Here is a 6,223-nt window from a genome sequence, read left to right as displayed (position 1 = left end):
TTACCAAAGGTGGACTCCAATCAAGGTGTAGAAACATCTCAAAGATGATCAAGAGAAATGGGAGGCACCTGAGCTAAATTTCAAGTTTCATAGCAAAGGGTATGAATACTTATGTAAATGTGATATTGCAGTATTTTCTTTTTAATAAATTTGCAAAACTTTCTAAAATCCTGTTTTCTCTTTGTCATTATATGGGGTATTGAGTATAGATTGATGAGGGAAAAAATGAATTTAAACGATTTCAGCATAAGGCTGCAACATAACAAAATGTGAAAAAGTGAAGGGGTCTGAATACTTTTTGAATGCACTGTAATCACAATAATATGCTCAAAGTTATGTCAACAAAGGCAATGATACATCCTTGTCGTTGTGATATCCTCGATTGAAGGTGAATTAGTAAAGGAATCGTTATTATTTATTCTTGCCATCAATACTTTACACACCATCATGGAACTAATGATGAAAGGTACCAGGTGTGTACCCCTGTTTTGTCACTTTTAGTTGTTGTGTTTTCATCAATGACACAAGGAGTTCGATGATGCATTTGTTGCTAGGAAACCAATGATGGCATCGACTTCCTGGGTCACGCATTATGTAATGGAGATTCGTAATGTCATTTTCCCATGTTCTTCATCTGATATCCAGTCATTCTTACCTACATTAATAGCATTTTTACAGTTCATCATATGTAGTGTTAACCCAGTGAAGGAAACCGATGTAATTAATACCGCTGTTGAGCCTTCCCTGACGAGATCGCAACGTTTAACTGGAACGGCACATTAGAGAGCATACCTCCACCTGGCTGGCCATATCACTCAATGGTGAAGAATCACTTAAAAAATTCTACTAGGTGGATCCGGATCCGGATCTTCACCAAAATTGAATCGATTCTTCCTTGTCAGACACACACAACCTGTCCAACAAGTTTCGTCCAAATCCATCCATACCTTTTTGACATAATCCTGCTATGTATCGTTTTTGGCCCTATTTTCCAATGGAGAAGAATCACTTTTTTTTTTCTTTTTTTTGTATACAAGATCGAGGCTCGTGAAAGAGCGAACATTAATCACACAGAAAGACAAACCGACACATAAAACATATAACATCGGGAGCGGTAGACAAGATGGGGAGAGAGGGGGAAGGACACGAACACAACATTTGAGAGCAGGGACCGAGAGACATCGAGAGATCGAGAGATCTGTGAGAGGGAGAGGGCTTTGGGGGTGGGGGCATAGGAAGGGGGGGGGGGTGGGAGAGGTATAAAACATATGGACACTGCCAGGACTTCCAGGAAAGAAGTTGGAATTTCAAACAAGGTGGATCTGGGGTGAATTAGCGGGGGTAGAAAAGATCAAGGTTTTGGATGGGGGAAGATAAGAGATGGTGGTGAACAGCTGTTTTAAAGACCTGGAGGGAGGAGTGGGATTGAAGGGAGTGAGGGAGTTTGTTCCAGAGGTGGGAGAAAAGAGGAATGAAAGAGTGAAGGTGAGCAGAGAGCCGAGATTTCGGCAGTTTAACCATCAGAGGGTTGCTGGCAGATCTTGTGCGACCTGAAGGAATATTGGGGGGACAGAGCACAGAGAGAGCTGGGGGTGCAAGGCTGGAGAGGAGTCGGTAGAAGACAGAAAGACAACCTACCTGCCTGCGGTGAGTGAGTGAAAGGCCCTCAGAGATAGCTTCATCGCGGGAGATTCCAATAATTCTGAAAGCTTTGGTTTCAACAGTGTGAAGCCGAGCTAGGTGTGAGGCAGGAGCACCGGCCCATAGGGGAGAACAGTATTCCATTGGGCTGTGGATGAAAGCCTTGTATGTGGTGAGGAGCTCAGGTGTGCCGAGGAAGGACTTCGCACGACGGAGGATGCCCAGTCGGCGACTGGCTTTGGAGGCCAGCTTGGAAATGTGGTTTTCCCAAGAAAGATCATGGCAGATAGTGAGACCCAAAAGCTTGAGCGACAGAACTTCTTGGAGAGGATAGTTGAGAAAGTAGATGGGAGGGTTTTCCAGTCGGTCTTTTCGGAGAGACATTGTAAAAGTGTGAGATTTGTCAGGATTGAAAGACATGTTCCACTTGTTTGACCAGTCTGTGATTTTGTCCAAGTCTTCAGAGAGTGAGGAGGCTGCAGACTGCCGATCTGAGGGAAGAGGCATGGAGCGGCAGAGAGTATAGTTCAAGAGAGTCAGAGAGATCATTGATAAAGACCAGAAAAAGCACAGGGCCCAGCACACTGCCTTGGGGAACTCCAGCCTGAACAGGAAGGGGAGATGAGAGAAACCCATTCAGGGCCACACGTTGACTACGACCAGAGAGGAAGTCCGCAAGCCATGCATGGAGATTTCCATGGATACCATAGGAGGAGAGTTTGGTGAGCAGAGCGGGGTGCCAGACCGTATCGAAGGCACGTGATATGTCAAGGGAGACAGCTTTGATTTCCTGTTTGGCATTGAGGACCTCCATCCATTGTTGAGACAGCAGAAGCAGCATGTCCAGAGTAGAGTGACCTGGTCTGAAACCAAATTGATGATCAGAGATCAAGCCATTGGAGAAGAGGAAAGATTTCATATCCGAAGCAATGATGGATTCCATGACTCTGCTGATAATTGGGAGCAGGCCGATTGGTCTGTAGTTGCAAGGATCTGTTTTTGCACCTTTTTGTGTAAAGCGGTAATGTTTGCTGATTTCCAGGATGCTGGCAGATGACCTTGAGCAAAAGAGAGGGTGAAAAGAACAGAGAGAGGGTGAGATAGAGCGGCAAAGCAGGATTTTAGGACCCGTGGGCTGATGCCGTCTGGTCCAGTTGCAGAATCAGAGTCGAGGTTAGACAAAAACTCCTCCACCTTGTCAGGAGAGAAGGACACAGAGTCCAGGAGCAGTTGGGTTCGACTGGGAAAGGTGGGAACAGAGAGAGATGGGTTTGGAACTCAAGATTTTGAGGCAAACACAGAGTTGAGGCATTCGGCTTTGTCACGTGCGATGTCAACTGTGTGGCCATTTGAGGTCAGGGAGGGGATGGAGGGGGAACAAACACCAGAAACGGATTTGACCAGACGCCACCAGGATTTGGAGGAAGGAGACAGGTTTGAGAGTTCATTCTTGAGTGAGAGTTCTTGAGTGAGAGTGAGAGTCACTCAAGTGAGAGTTGACTTGAGTTCACTTAAAAATTAAATAATCCTCATATCCGAATCCATATTCAGATCTTCACCAAAATCTAATCGAATCGTCCTCGTCAGATACCCAACCTGTCCACCAAGTTTCGTCCAAATCCGTCAACAACCTTTTGAGATCTCCTGCTATGTATCGTTTTTTGGCCCTATCTCCCAATGGTGAAGAATCATTTTAAAAATTTCTACTAGCCGGAGCCGGATCCGGATCTTCACCAAAATCTAATCATTTTGTCCTTGTCACATACGTTACATCTCTGCCAAATTTCGTCCGAATCCGTCCACAACTTTTTGAGATATTTTGTTCACAAACAAACAAACAAACCGAAAAACAGTCATCCTGGCAGTCCGTAACAGTGACCACTCCATAATGTATCTGTTTGAACACAATTCCCTGTGTCGTACAGACGTGCACATTATTCCATGATGTCAAACACAATGGCGGCATACGTCATTCACAACTAAATACAGGGAACTGAAATTGACAGGTTCAAGGATGAAGCCATCGATTCCTCATACCTGTGTGCGATACCTTATACCTGTGTGCGCGTCTAACACATTCAACACAATCGGCAGTTAACGAATCTGCGTCCATTGAACATGTTGCCGGCCAAAGGTGTTTGGTTCACATTCCCGACTTCCCATGGATCCTTCACGTGTATTATGCACCGTCACAGGAGCCACGCAGTTATTGTCACATACAATAACCATTATTGCACCACACCCATTATTCGACCACATTCATCTGATGCACCACAGGCATTATTCCAAAAACACCCATGATTCCATCACACCCATCCATTGGATCCAGTAGACCTATTTTATTGCACCACACACATTATTTAAAGAAACAAGTACAAAAAGTTTTAATTAAAACAAAAGCCGCGTCGATGTTACACAATGCCTAGATGCAGCTGTGCCTATAACGTCGATGTTACACAATGCCTAGATGCAGCTGTGCCTATAACGTCGATGTTATAGGCACAGGACATTCCTATTGATTCGATTACTTGATGTTATTTTTGTGCAAAGTGAAAATATATCTCGGCAATTTCCCGTGTGGCGACGAATTTTTAATATATCTCGGCATTTCCCCGTCTGTTATTTCAGGCGGTGTATGACTGACCATGCCGCGATTGAAAAAAAATATATATCGGCAATTTCCCGTATGTGACGACACGTGAACGAAGCTATGCTCCTCTCTCCACATTATTGTGACGACGTATAAATTAAATATTTCATCGTGACGATTGTCATCAAATGGACGAATTTTTTATATATCTCGGCATTTTCCCGTCTGTTATTTCGGGCGGTGTATGCCTGACCATGCCGCGATTTAAAAAATATATATCTCGGCAATTTCCCGTATGTGACGACACGTGAACGAAGCTATGCTCCTCTCTCCACATTATTGTGACGACGTATAAATTAAATATTTCATCGTGACGATTGTCATCAAATGGACGAATTTTTAATATATCTCGGCATTTTCCCGTCTGTTATTTCGGGCGGTGTATGACTGACCATGCCGCGATTTAAACAAAATATATATATCTCGGCATTTTCCCGTCTCTTATTTCGCGCGGTGTATGACTGACCATGCCGCGATTTAAAAAAAAAAATCTCAATGGACTTGAAGTTACAGGCCTTTGAGAATTCATTTCGTTCTATAAAGGGCAACTTTCATCGGATTTTCTTCAACCGAGTCTAAAACTATGTTAGCGACTGTGAAAAATGAAATGATATATCGAATTTGATTTGAAATAAAACTGTGAGAGAGGAAGACACCACGGGCCTACAAAACAGGCCTCAAAGCTATGCGAGTTAATAAAATGGTGGATATTTGTTTATATGAAGCCTCTCCCACAATGGGTGGAGCTATGGTTCCCAGAATGGGTGGAGCTTTGAGGTTTTGTCTTCTCTGCAAGAACAACAAGAACAAGAAGAAGAACAACAACAACAGCAGAGGGCACTCTATGACCAGCGTCTTGCGACGCGGCTAAAAAGATGAAAAACATCGAAAAATGTATCTTACTATAATTCACCAAATGTCTGTCCGTCTCTCCGTTCCCAGGTACCACAAAAACGGCTGAACCGATCACATTGAAATTTTCGGTGGGTAATCCTGGGCCCCTTGGAGTAAAATAGACTATAGTGGTTTAATTTTTTTTTTTCAATTTTCCGGTTTTTCCAAACACCATGGAATAATATTTACCAATATGAACAGTGATGTGGCTTTTATTGAAATTCTACAAATACGGTTTAGATTTTTATGATTTGTGTGTGATATGATTTAACGGATGTTTATATAAATTGTTTAAAATAAAAAAGCCTTCAATTTCTGATATTTTGCCGTTTCATTTGGGCCCCCCAATTGAAGCCCCGCCCGGAGGGCGGGTACCGTTGCTGGTATATATAATTTGTCGTGTCCTGAATGACCGATTTGCTGCAAAAACAAAGTCACCGGCCGCCATCTTGGTACTCCCAATAAGGACGGCATACCCACTAGCTTGACTGGAACCCTGCTTGTCTGGTTATGGCATCACAAAGCATAGTTAAAGTTTGTGAATCTATGGAACGGTGTTTCCAGGGAATACTCAAGTCCCCAGGTAACAAGCCACCTTGAACCTATAGTCCTATACCCTTGTGTCTACTAATCTATCCAATTTGTTGGCCTTCATGAGACCATTTACAAAGGAAAGCACACCCGAAAGCAACCATGTGTCTACACCCATAAAGTGCATCTGTGCAAGTTACATCAACATCAGGATGCACCACATTGTGACACAATAAACGCTTATTGTGCCAACGTCCTGCTGCTGATGTCTGTCTGCCCCACAGTTCTCATCACCACTCCTCCCGAAGTTAATTTAAGTTGATTGTTAGAGTTATGTTTAACCGTGTTGATACAGCGCAAGTTTTATCGGCCAAATGGCTTCCTACGGTGTTAAAGTTCTATATCTCCAATCTCCATTTAAAATAAACATGTACATTTTACGCTGGCCATGGCAGAATAATCAGCGGTAGAGCCTTCGGAATTTTGTTCGATTAATAATTTGTTTGT

This window comes from Myxine glutinosa, chromosome 3 (assembly GCF_964187855.1).
Source record: "Myxine glutinosa chromosome 3, kmMyxGlut1.1, whole genome shotgun sequence".
Taxonomy (NCBI): domain Eukaryota; kingdom Metazoa; phylum Chordata; class Myxini; order Myxiniformes; family Myxinidae; genus Myxine; species Myxine glutinosa.
Note: the sequence above shows the minus strand (reverse complement) of the source record.